The sequence below is a fragment of the Amia ocellicauda genome, chromosome 4 (assembly GCF_036373705.1).
Source record: "Amia ocellicauda isolate fAmiCal2 chromosome 4, fAmiCal2.hap1, whole genome shotgun sequence".
NCBI lineage: Eukaryota > Metazoa > Chordata > Actinopteri > Amiiformes > Amiidae > Amia > Amia ocellicauda.
The window spans coordinates 42,939,840-42,952,225 of NC_089853.1; the positions used below are offsets into that span (position 1 = coordinate 42,939,840).

General features: G+C 36.5%; 1 long non-coding RNA gene across 1 annotated transcript in view; it reads left to right on the forward strand.

Moving 5' to 3' along the window:
- Positions 1-749, forward strand: part of LOC136748903 (uncharacterized) — a 68,552-nt gene extending 67,803 nt beyond the window's left edge. Inside the window, exon 3 of the long non-coding RNA XR_010816657.1 lies at positions 456-749. This is a non-coding gene — a long non-coding RNA (uncharacterized LOC136748903). The remainder of the gene's footprint in view (positions 1-455) is intronic.
- The last annotated feature ends 11,637 nt before the right edge of the window (positions 750-12,386 follow it).

The window sequence follows — 12,386 nt, forward strand, 5'->3', positions numbered from 1 at the left end:
GTGAAATGTGACTAATGTGTATATTTTCCTTGCAGGCTTTCAAATGACTGCAGTCGAGCTATAATATGAAAACAAACAAATGGGAATTAAACAGGGTGGGAATTGATTGATTGGATTTTGCAATTATGGTTGTTTTCACACTTATGGTAAAGTATGCATTTTACATAGTCTTCACAATAACATGCATTTCTTTTTCTTGGGAATAGCACTGCTTACACATCCCTAGCCCATGGGAGAACGCACAGTCAACCGGAGATGGAATAAAAAATGTGAAATGACAAGCCTAGGCTATTCCAGGACAAAGCTGGATGGTGGCAGTGAGGGAGTCTGGGTAGAGGTGTGATTTCTTCAATTAGAAAACAAACCTTCTCAGCTCTAATGCTCTCTCTCTTTCTCTCTCTCTCTTTCTCTCTCTCTCTCTCTCTCTCTCTCTCTCTCTCTCGTCTGATGCACAGAACCCTGCTGGCCACTTTGTTCCAGTCCAAGAGCTCTCCGAATCCGAGCACAAAAAAAAAAGAAATAACCGCCTTGTAGGGAAAGGTAGAAGGAGAGGGGAGAGGGAGAACGAGAGACAGATAGAAAAAGAGGGGTAGGGAGGCAGCCCCATGGAAGGTCTATTGGGAGCACAGTGACCACCAGGTAATCAGCAGATGCGCTTATTCTCATTATGCTGCTAATTAATTCCCAACTCATTACACTTCCACTGGCTAATTTGTACTCGCCGCTTGATTTGATTAAACATGTCTCTATGCTAATGAATGTGTTTTCTCTTCATTTTACAGTTAGTTTGAAGCATGCTGGGTGTACAGTTTGCGTGTGAGTGTGTGTATGTATGTGTGTTGGGGGGCGGTGTGTGTGCAGGGGGTGTGGGAGGTGGGTGCTCTGAGTGTGTGTGAGGGGGTTGTGGTGTGTATTTTTGTTCAAAACTTGTGAGTGTATATTGGTACTCTTTAGATGTTATTAAATTAACCAAAAAGGTATTCCAGGTTGTTTATTAAAAATAAATTAATAAAATACACACCCACCCTTTACCCAGTTGTAGCTGCAGTGATTTGATGTTATTTTTGTTAATGTTTCTGATTCTGAAAGCAGTGAATCTGCAATAGATTTGTGTTTGACAAGATTCTCTTAGTTTTTCTGTGGCATTGATTTGAGAAAGGCCTTCACAACGTAAAGGTAGAGCTGTGAATACCAATACACTGCTTTTATTAGATTAACAAAACGATGCAATTGTATTGTTATTGTAAAGTAAGTGCAATTCACAAAAAATATATAATAGTGTTAATAAATATGCCATTGAAAGATACTTTTTTAATACATTTTTTTTCTTCGTATTTCAGTAGGAAAATGCCTCTTAAGAATACATGATACCTACATAAATATTTTCCCAGAATATGTCTTACATTTATTCTTAATTAGAACCATAATGGACTTAAATTATAATTTTATTAATTATTTAAAAAATGATCAAAATATCAATATCAATTATACTCATAATTATATCAAATGATCAGGTTTTATTTTTCTGATGTAAATATTCCAATATATACTATATATAATGAATAATGTATTGTTTGTAATTGATATGAACATATATATTTTATTTATATATTATTTTATTTATTATATTTTTTTTCATTACTAGTATGAATTTATGTATCTGTTATTTCATTTATTTTTAATTCTCGTGTGAACAAAAGTGAAGAGTGCATTAGTTTATAATTAAATCTACTTTGGGAGAAATAAATACACAAATGGAGTTTTATTTTTGGCTTGTGTTTAATGGTACTTAGAGAACATGAACTGTGGCTTGGCAGCAGATTTCCATCTCCAGAATATGGTGTAATGAGTAAATGTTGGGTGTGTTACATAGAATAGCAATGCCTTCTTTATGTTCAGTCTAATAATAAGACCACATACATGCCTGTTATATATATTTATAAAAATGATATCAGTATGGAGGTGAAAGGGAAAAGGAAAAAGCCATCTACAGCTCTGGCAAAAATATCAGCACATTGTTTCTCAGGGAAACAAAGGGTTTCCCATGCATGAAATCTTACAGCCATACCCAAGATTTATCTATTAGCATACTAATAAAATCTTGAAAAAAAAATGTCACCGGAACCATCCGCAGACCTTCCTTCATATTGTTCAATGGCAATCGAGGCTTCGGCAGATTTTATTAACTGTAAGTGAATAAATATCAGCATCGACATTTCTTGATGAAGATTGTGTCCTTTTTTTTCCCAGGCGCTCCCGTTTTCCCTCTGATTTAATGCTTGTGTTTTTTCCTTTGTGTTCTCACACCTTCCTGAGATCTCTGGTCCTGTGATGTACGATAATACGCACTTGCTGAAATTCACCCAGTCGTCCTAACTTCCCCTGTAAACCAAACTGTTAAACACATAAGTAGTTTAAATTTCCAGATTTCTTCTATGTGACAGCTAACCTTATCTCCTGCCCAGAGAGATGTTGTTTGGATTTTTCATCTTATCTAACTTTCCCAGCCCGCATTATTTAAGGGGATCAAATCTCAACGATAGGGCCTTTACTCGGTGATTGGTAGAGCACTGTATATTTGGTCACACTTGCCTCAGCCTTGTATTCAGTGTCTGTAAATGGGCTCTTCTGAGACATTTGTTTTATTATATTTGTTTTATTTTTTGACTCATTTAATTCATAGGACGACTAAATGAAGAACATGTCAAGATAAATGCTGGGGCTAGTGTGTTCATTAAAATATATGTAAAATCTCAACAGTCTCTCAGATAATCCAGATTACCGTGCTTCAGTAGTCAACTGTGGGGTGACAATAATAAATGTCGACTTAATGTTTATAAAAAAAGCTACATTTTTGTTTTTATTTACAATTAAGATATTGGGAGGTGGGGTATGAGTGTGTACTGCATTGTGAAAGGTTTGTTTTGAAGGTCACTGTGCAGAAAACGAATGAAATGACAGAAACTGGAGATGACAATTATTCCAATCATTCCTTAATGCATATGTGTGCATGTGCGTGTGTGTGTGTATTTTTATTTTATTTTTATTTCTAAGGTTAAGTGTCCCCTCTGGGATTCATGCTGAGAATCAATTTTCACACTCTGACATTGACCTTCCTACATTCTGCATTTTATTTAGTATTAAAAGAATGGAAAATATATAGTTTGTTTTATGATGTTTTATGTTTTTGTTATTATTATTTTATCACACATTTGGGATACCAATTAAATATTCCTCAAAAGTATTCAGTTAAATCCCTAGTTGTGCATGCTTCCTTTTTAACTTGTATTTCTTAGTTAATTAGAATATATTAATGACTTTAAATATTGTATATTTACTTATCATTTTAAGATGCAAATTGATATTAAAAAAATGTTAAACTGTAAAAATCGACATTTATTATGATTCCTTCATTTATTTAGTTAGCTGGTTAGTTATTTGCAGAGGGATGGTGTCCTATAAGGAAATGTCTTTCCTTCTCTCAAGCTGAAATATTCAGTCACTTTAAGTTGGTGCTTGAATGGAATATATTTTTGACGAATGCTCAGCAAAGCGGTAAGACCAAGGTATTTGAGGGAGGGGGCTGAGGTGGAGGGGGTCCATGAAATGCAGATATTGGCTTTGAGCCTTCACTTAGGAAAGCATCTTTGCATTGCCAGGGGTCTTCCCCCGATAGAGTCTAATGAAGGCTGACAGTACAGAGTCCCAGAGGGAGGTGAATGTGGGCAATTTTTGGGTTTCAAGTGATTTAATTCACTGACGTCTTATAAAAAATAAAACAAAAGAAAGGAAAAAAAGGGAAAAAGAAATAGGCCTAGAAGTTTTCCCGATTCCAGCAAGAGCACTCTTAAGCATTTGCGGAAGAGGTCAATTAAATATGGACATTTAGTCTGAGGATGCGCTGGAAGAATTTAATTCTGACTCGGTCTTCAGAGAGTATTAGATTTTGCCTTCTAGAAAGTAAAACAGATGGATTTGTTAATATTCAGCACATAGGTACCGATGCTATGCTCATCAAAAATTACCACAAAAAAGGCATAGAAAAGGTATGGTTGATGTTGAGGCACAGCGTTGTCTGGACTTCTGATACTCTGATAAACACTATTGACAGCAGAGTAGCTTATTCCACATAAAATGCATGTTGTGATGGAATGCATAATAACATAATAATCCACAATTCAATATGAAGCCAATTTACAAATTCTATGTCAAAACTAAAGTGTTCGAATAAGCGTGTGTGTATGAATGTGTTTGTGAGTTGATTTGGATACAGTATGTTTATAAACATGTAAAACATTTTATCAATATTTTAGCATTTTATTTCATTATTTTTGTAGTTGATATAATATTTGTTTAAATATACATTCATATTACTCTCAATTACTCCCCAAAATAAAATAAAAAACAGTTTTTAGTTTTAATTTAAATAACATTATAGTACTACAGCTACAGCTGTATAATTAGACAAGGAACCCCGGGTTCTTGTTGTCAGTTATATCATTGAATCTTATCTTCCTATGTTCAGCAGCCATGAAACTTCGCTGTATGCAGATTTATAATTTTATTATCTTCATAATTAATGCACAAATGACCATTGTGTGCATGTCCATATATCTTTCTATCACTGTATCTATATATCATTTTATTGGTATCAAGCTGGGAAGGCTTTTTTTCTATAGATGCAGCACTATAGAATAAATTTAATTTGGCTTGATTGACCTTTCTTTTCATTGCAGGTGAGCAAGCCATAGATCATTGTCTAAATTGACAACCATCATCAATCAAGGCATTGGCAGTTCATTTAAAACCTTTCCCTATAATAAGAGAATGGGAACACTAGAAAATTGAAGAAGAGTATTGATAAACATTAGAATTAACAGTTATATAATAATTAAATAACATTGATGAGTGCTTTATGGTGAGCCCTACACAAGCTTTAAATAATACCTTAAGAGACAGCAGGAAAATATTGGGATTTTCACTAGTGTAGGACCCAGCTGTTGCCCATAGCTACAACCGGGACATCGGCACATATAGCAAATGGCGTTGTCCGATTAAATACTTAAAATAAACTGGAATACTTCACAAAGTCGCTGCAGGATGAGGCGTTCCTCCCCCCACCAAAAAACTCCCCCCCACCCCCTGCAAGATTTCTAAGCTCTTTTTTTGTGAACCCTTTGATTTCATCTGGAGGCACAAAAACAGACACAATGTATCCACACACAAATTCTCAGTTTTTTCCCCAGAGGTCTTCAGAGTGCGCTGGATAAAAAGAGGCCAAGCTGTGCTTTGAGTTCTAACAGACACTGCCATGAGAGCTTCATAAACACACCCGAAAACACGCAGAGACACACGGACCACAAAGTCCATCGCCATCCACCCCACTGCAGTAGGGGTAGCATTTGGAAAGGGGCAAATGCACAGCTGCTCTGAAAAGACTGTAATGTGAATTTTGTGATGAGGCCTTCAATATGTGAGGCCACATATTGCACATTGCAGTTTCTTGACACTTAAACCTATTGTTTTTTTGTTAAAGATAAAAAGCTTTTATATTATATTAAAATATTTTATTTTCACAATGTATGCATTTTTTTTTCTCATATCTATCACCATAGGATCTTACTATGTTTATTGATTTAGTAAGAAAAAAAATCCACTGCAGCTCCTTTAAGAAGAATGCAGCTACAAAATGGGTCAGATTAAAAATATCTTCAACAATTATTTATACTCCATTTAAAATATGCACCAAACTGCAGCAGCGCCCTGGATTAGGAGCCACCCTTTGTTAGTCTATCTGATGAAATGGTGTGCAATGTTAAATGTTACCCTTGGCTAACCACTTAGAAAGGACGTTCACATGTCCAGTACAAAACTGTACACCAGCTCCATGCTTGTCCATATTTGATGTTTCTACACCATGTAGTCATCTTCGGAGTGTGTAGTCAGAGGCTCCTGCGGAGTCATGCAGCAGCCGGTTTTAACCTTTAATTGTATCTAGAGACGTAGCCGCCTGGAAAGAGATTTGTGAGACGACTTGCTATGTTTGATACTCCATACAGACATGATGGTAACCTGTGAATTGTCATTAGTCTACCATGTTGAACTGATCAAGTGTGATATATTTTCCTTCTATGCATTTAAAAATAATAATATATATTTACAGTTAAAATAATAAATAAGAGTCTTTAACATGCTGTCATTTAGTCCAAAAGTGTTTTTCATTCCTCCTTCAATTTAAACCTTGATCAGGTTTTATATAGGATTTATATATATATATATATATATATATATATATATATATATATATATATTTTTTTTTTTTTTTTTTATCTAAAGATAGTGTCTTCCTCTGTTCCTATGGCAGCAAAGTGTGTTGAGAATTTTATGACAAAAATTTGAGTTAAAACAATTGTGTAAAAACAGTTCTGTACGTCAATTATTTTTTCAATACATTTTCACATTTAACTTTAAATCTGCAGTGAGTTTTAGTTCTCAGATGTGCACCTGTAATTGGTATACAGGACCAGGTCTCTGGCTTGGACATGTCTCTGAAATATATTATTCAAATGTTAAGCCTCGCATTCTGCTTCTGCACTAGGAAATGCTCTCACAAAGATGGTGCTGAACCTTTAAATAACTTTTACGGAGACAAAGCGTAAAATTAAAAAATGAAATGCATTCAGAACATATGGACGCGTTGCCCACAAGTTCCCTGTAGGTTTTAACTGTAAATCTTAATATTAATCAGAGTGTTCACAGACTATGATCAAAGGCTCTGTCTGTATATCTTTACTGAGAGCAGTGCTTTGATGTCACGTTTCCTCCCTTGAAAAAAAGAAATAATTATATATATATATATATATATATATATATATATATATATAACAGATAGACACTTGGGTTTCGAAAAAATGCCTTGATTTATAAATCTAAAATATCTTTGTATCCCTGTCCCAAGGCTGTGCATTTTAGTTTTTAACCTTTTTTTATATAATTCTTAAGAGCATCTCTGATGAGAATCCTCTAAAAAGCCTTTAAAAAGGAAATTGAGGAATAGTAATCTGGATTGGTTGCTTTACTCTTCAAATTGTGTATTCCTTCTCAGTGTATGTTTATTACATTTCGGGGAAATATTAATTTACAATTTTCACAACACAACAATTTTCAGCCATAATTTTTATGAAAGCATATGCATGATTGAGATCAATATTAATCCTGACTCAACATATAGGTTCTATACATTGCATGGAAATCACAACGCTGATATAGTTAATAATGAAAAAAGCTAAAAAGCTACTTATTTTGCTACTTATTCACTGAATCCAGCACAGTGATTCATTCTTTGCATATCACTCATAACTGCAAGCATGTTTACACAAAAGGGGATTTTCTTTAAATGTGTTTGGTTCATTCTCCTGATTTAAACACTCTTGATATCTTTGCTTTGTTTTTTAACAGTAATATTATTATTTAAAAGTGATACATATAGATTGATAGACGGCTACATTCCTGTACAGTAATCTACACAGGAAAGCATATTATGCAGGCAATATCTGTAACTGCCATAAATGCAGAAACCATGCTGAAGTGCTAGAGCTGTTACTAACAATTGAAGAAACCCATGCAGAATGGTTTTGTCTGCAGGGCTCTACAGTACTGAGTAATGTGTTGTTTGTGGCGGATTACTGATTCCTCTTTTAATTCCTTTTTTCCCCCATATCCTTTTTTTTTTTAATTCAGCTTGAAGAACAATACAAAGCAGAATAAGTATTTGGTGTGCTGCTGCTGTTTGATAGGTTTGGGGCTTTATCCTGCCTTCGGTCTGGACAGCATGTGATCAATGCATCACAAAGAAGCTCGGGACAACAATTATCTCTCCAAATGAATTCTGCTGCAATCACAAGAGGCACATCTTAAACATTATCCTTAGCTCTCTATACATGTCAGCTGCATCTAGGCTGACACGGGAGTGAGCGGAGGTATTATCGATCTGTCATTGTCGCATGCTTAATAGCAATCGCAGTCCTGCAGTGCAGTTTGCAAAAACACTGGCTATGTGACCAGGTTCCTACATGCAGGGACAAGAGTGATGACTCAGTGTATTTTGCATGTGTAATGTGCGCTGGTGTCTGCGATGAGGGTGGAGATATTACCAAATGAAGAAAGCTGAAGGTAAATTAGACCCTTACCTGTAATCATATGGTTTAATTTCCTCCCAGCACATCTACAGCCATGTATATAAGCAAGATCTGTGCCAATACTCCAGGTAAAAATACCAAAATAAAGGATTTTATTCCACCCACTTTTGCAGCCCTACTGTTCAGTCATTTATATAGACTAGTGCACATCTACATGACTCTGTATCTATGCTTTCCTTCAGCTTATCTGATGAGGATCGTTCCTAAAAGTCTTTATAAAGCGTCTATCAAGAATATATCGTTTTAGGGGGCTTTTTTTGTGATCAACAATCCCCCTGTCATGAACATAATTTCCCACTGTTACCAGTGTACTGCACCCCCCTTAAGATCAATGGAATGAGGCCGTATGGGACTGGGGGCAGGAGAAAGACTTGCAAAATATTTTCAGGTTTTTGGCATCTTAAAAGATCTGCACAAACAGCTGTATCAGAAATAGCCAGAGGATATAATTTTGAGAAAAGCCATTATCACTTTTTTTTCTCTGTAACCTAGAAGGTATAGGATGCATACAGTACTGCATTATAAAGCATGTAGTGCTGTTCTTAGATGTCTGTTCAAATAGGTTAGAAGCAGCAAGGGAAAAAAAAGAAAAAAAAGCAAAGCAGGCTGGGATTGAGGCTGAACAAATGGAACAAACCCACACAGAAATCACAGATGGTGCAAAGAAGCAGACAAAGAAGGAAAAAAAAATGCTTCTGAAATATTACTATGCAAAAACAATTACTTCTAGTGACTTGAGTAATTATTTGTGCCGTATGAATTCAAAAGATCTCAAAAGCATATGATATTTGACTGCCTTTTTAAAAAATATATGCTTTACATATTTGGACTAAATGCAGCGATGAGCTAGGCAAAATGGAAGGCATTGTATAAAATGCTGATCAGCCTAAATCCTCTGTCTCAATTGAAATTTCAATTTTTGGGTGAAACAGTGGTAAATAAAATCTAATATTTAAACCGCCACCGCCCATATAACCAAATGCATTTTATTTTATTTTGGATTTTATTGGATTGAATTGTATTCTCTTTTCTTTTTCTTTTCATTTTCTTTTTCTCCTCTAACAGGGAAATATATAAATTATTTACAGAGGCAGCTATACCATGGAGCTGTGAAAACCTGTGAGCATAATTAAAGATGAGGGTGTTTTGTGAAGGGAGATGCAATTTCCCTTAAATTTCAACATCTAATGCAAACTATTTTGCCTTTAAACATTAACCTAGTTTTTTTTTTGTCAAACATACCCATATCATGTAGATATAATTATTCAGGGGTGATGAATATATATATATATATATATACACACACACACACACTTACACACATATAAAAGGCTATTGCTAACATGTGCTTCATCTTGAGTTATTTCTCATCAGCATGAAAATTATTTAGATTCTAGAATGAACTGAACTGAATTCTAGAATCCTTTGTTTCTGCCAATATTTATTTGATTTTAATATTGAGGCATGGCTGAGACGTTGTGGGTTTGTATATCGAATGTGTCAAACTAGCTTGGTTGTGCTTTCCAGAACCTCGGTACTTCCTTCTGTACGTGAAAGAAGTAATTTACTGAAGGGGCTGCATTTAAGTTGAAAGTTCAAATATCAATATCTTGGTCAGACATGGATTAATGTATCTAGAGGCTAATTCTTAAAAAAATAAATCAATGTCATTTATATTTATATGTGTTTTTTAAATTAATTGAGACTAAAGACTAGACCAAGGTACAGATTTGTGCAATTCGTGGGGTAGGTCAAAGTTTGGATTTGGTCGAGCCCTCAGACCTGCCAAACAGCCAGTTGTTTAAACGTCAGCCCTGGATATACCTTAGAGCTATTACTGTGATGGCAGCACTGAAGCACAATTAAGGTCTCTGAAAGGTGTTTCTGAGGTTGGTTTGCCACAATGTCACTCCTGCAGCCATGCATCTCTGCAACCAGGTTTGCTCTCCTTCAAAGCAGATGGAGATTATCTCAGTGGAGTGATCTAGATGCCGACAAACTGATCTCATTTAATCACAGCTTCTGTCACACTATCCTGTTCCCCTCAGCGGGCCAACATTTATACACCAATGGCAGAATCACAGGTAACACTATTAAGGGTGGATAATGGTCACACGGTCCTTCAGCTATGACTGCACATATAACCTAGGAGAGAGAAAGCACTTGCTGTGTGTTTTATTGTGTTTTTGTAGTGTGTGTGTGTGCATGCTTTTCTCCAAGTTTGTCTATTTATTCTACGTGTTGTTTTAATAAACTCCGATGTAAAGACGCCCTCCACACCATCAAGTTCAATCCCCAGGTATTGTGCCAGAACGTCATGGCCAAAACCCTACATCAATGCTAACGTACTAAAAATCCACTTGTTCAAAATGAGAAGGTACGCTTGCGGGTTGACGCTCCGGAAAGGCATTTGAGAAGGATAATGACGTCACTCCCTGCAAACTCCCCGGAGCATCACGCCCAAGACCCCAGTGCAGAATGTTTAATTAAACACCATAATCAAGCTATTCAGTGTTTATGTTCAACATATGCACCATGTATGCATATCAACCAGCGCGCCTGAACCTAAACTTAGATTTCTGCTACAGGCAGTCTGATTGATGCCAATTAAATTCTATTCATATAAATGAATATGCAATTAAACCCGGGTGCATCTTCCCAAGCTACTGTTGTAAAGCTGGAGGCATGAGACCCCTCAGAGTTTTGTGTGTCAAATCGTTTGTGCCCTGTGAATTTGTTTTACACATTCCTGAGCTGCAGTTTCTGTTTTGCTGCTGGATTATTACCTGTGAAATAATTAAGCTGGAGGGTATGATCCTTTCTTTTTTTTTTAATTTTCTTTGACTGATTTTATTGTATTGCTAGTTGTCTTGTGTTAGGGCTAATAGAGATCGTATCCTGCATGGGTTAACCTTTTATTGGGGCAGCAGAGAAAAGTAGAACAGCTTACCTTTGAACATGGGGAGTGTAGTATCTGTAGCTGCAATTAAGGGAACAATTGTTTCGAAGGTGAGCTGGAATATGAACAATTCTACATTATAGCTGAATTGGGGGTGAGTGGAGTCATTTTCCACCTTTTCCTTTCACCTTAGCTTCAGATCGTTGCCCTATCAACGCAAAGAGAAGCAAACACGTCTCAAACTGCTAAATCTGCACATTTAATTACAACCAGGTATTTGTCCCTGCGAATCACTATTGGCATAAAGTATCTGAGGCATATTCTCCAAAGCTGAAGTGTGCCGCTTCACAGGAGCCGGTGCGCTGATTAGGTGCTGCCGTCTATGGGACATTCTTGGACACTGCAGCACTGTCTGCCGAGTGCCAGCTAACTGTCACCTTTGCATAATGCCAGGCCTGTCGTTTCTATGGCAACAGTGAACTGCAGATTACGACTTTGGGAAGGAGCAGACATGCAGCGTGCCATTACAGGCAGAGATAGGTATTTTATCTGCTCTTCTGTACTGTGTTGTTTTTGGGGTTTTTTTGAAAGGGAAACGGGGCAGCCCTCCTCAAAAGCACAAGCGTGAGAAGATATAGGCGGTGAATTGAGAATATTTTCAAACCAGGGCAGTCCATCGTATATGCGAAACTGCATTTATGACATTTCCTAGCAAATGCCTCTTGTCTGTATTTTACTGGTGGCCATCTTGCAGTTCCTGGGTTCTTTCTGGCCTCTTTTCTCGCAGACTGTCCCGCAATTCCTCATTTTTCAGAGTCCTTTACTAGCGAGCTCGTCAGAAATGAGACTCTTGTTTAATCTGCTGCCATTTACGAATTACAGGTCAATGGATACTGTCCTTTGTTGTAACGACCTCCTACCCCCCTGCATTCTTCCACTCATTTTTCATCATCCAGTATTATTCGCTAGGTATTGCCCTACGAGCATCCATTTCATAGGAGTCTTGCCATTCCCTTTATTAAAATCCCAGTCACCTCTTGCCAACAGGCTCTCGTCTGTTTTTAAGGCTTTTGTCTTCATTGTGATCAGGTAGGGCGAAAATGTGATTTATGATATGTGATTTATGTGATAGGAGCGACTGTTTGTGTAATGGACATTTGTGGAATCTGACCCCTAAAACATCTCTAAATTGTATTTGATTATATTCGGGGGGTTTGGATAGTGTGCATGATTGTGGAAAGTGCTGGAGACGTGGTAATGGAGGACAAAGACCTCTGTCTGTAGCTGAT